Source organism: Haliotis rubra, unplaced genomic scaffold (genome assembly GCF_003918875.1).
Source record: "Haliotis rubra isolate DU_JTF1 unplaced genomic scaffold, ASM391887v1 Scf390, whole genome shotgun sequence".
Taxonomy (NCBI): Eukaryota; Metazoa; Mollusca; class Gastropoda; order Lepetellida; family Haliotidae; genus Haliotis; species Haliotis rubra.
In genome coordinates, this window is record NW_025767069.1 from 598,379 (window position 1) to 600,035 (window position 1,657).

The following is a 1,657-nucleotide window of genomic DNA, read 5'->3' on the forward strand; positions in this document are numbered from 1 at the left end:
CAACTAGGTTTGTTGTTTTTGTTCAACATTGTAACTTGATGAGGCAGATTATGACTGCTAGAGGCCCTCACGCCCGCAACTGTCATCTCCATTCTGTAGAGTCAGCGTTGTTTCAGAAGTGTCATCTCACCTGCATAGCTTGAACCCGTGAAGATTCGGGTTAGAACCAGTCTTCAGCAACCCATGCTTGTCAAAGGAGGTTCTGGTTGTCAGGCTCGCCGACGTGGTTGATGCATGTCGTTGTATCCCTATTGCATAGAGTGATGCTCTTGATGCAATCACTAGATTGTCTGGTCCACACTCGATTATTTATTCAACAGCATTCATATAGCTGGAATATTGCTCAATGTGGCGTCAAACAACAAACAAACAAATCAACAACCAATCAAACACCTGTGGAAGGGAGTTTCACAGATTTTACCCACAATTCAGAGGTGTATAGCAACTGACATTAGCAACTGATGTCAGTATGATTTGTTGCCCTTTTCAAAACGATACTAGCTTTATTACAGTGGCCTGTCTGAACAAGATCAATACTGATCAATGTTCCAAGCCACTGGAGTATGATGACACAACCAGCAACCAAACTTCCGAGCCTGACCACCCAGTCCATTAGTTGTCCCTAACAACAAGCACATGCTGCTGGGGACCTGTTAACCAGCATTCCATGGATATACCTCATACACACTGACAAACCAAGGACAAAGTCAACACTGCAGGAGATGATACAGAACAGGTGGTGTACAAGCACCTGCTGAAGTCTACTGCTACATCCAGCTGCAGCACTGACTTGTAGCTCTCCTGGTGTCAAGTCATATGATGAAATAAGAAAAAAGCTTATTGCGAAAATAATTTTATTGGAGATGTGTAGACAACAATGTAAAAACTGTTCCATAATCAATCATGTTCAATCAAGGTAAAGATTAATGGTATTAATTTTACCCAAACAAACTGCATTTATCCATATATATTACAACAAATATATATAGTTCCAGGTCTCATTTGACAAAACCAAGCCTTGTATATATTAACTCATCTGCTTAGGTGTACCAGTTAAATCTTATAATGACTGATCATTTTAAATATATAATTCAATGAGCACACACATGTACACTTTATTCATAATCACTTAAAAATGAGGCATGTTTCTGCTTACAAGCCAACAGATGGAAGGAATACAAAAAAATCAAAATAGCATAGTATAGAATAGAATTTGAACATATGATAATAATCCATTGAATACAATACCTGTTGACAGTATACACAAACACGTGGCATGTGTTCATTAGTTGTTCAAGATCCCTTGACATGTGTATATGTATCAATGTCTTTAGTTTTTTTTTAGTCTTTAGTCTTTATTCATGTAAATGTAGACCATCGGCCCATGGTACAACGTTATACATTGGTAGCCTTCAAGCTGTACCGATGACGATTGTTAGCATAGAAGATGAACATAGCAAGATTTCTTAACAAAGGAGGAGTAGCATTACTCACCAGTCGATTTACACAAGGTTGGATGGGTGAAAACATCGACAGGGATAAAACGTTTACATAGATCATCATAGACAGTACAAATCAGTAAAAAGTGGTACTCATTTTCTACATAGTTACAGGAACACATTTCACACAATCTTGAAAAAAACCCCAATGTATCAAT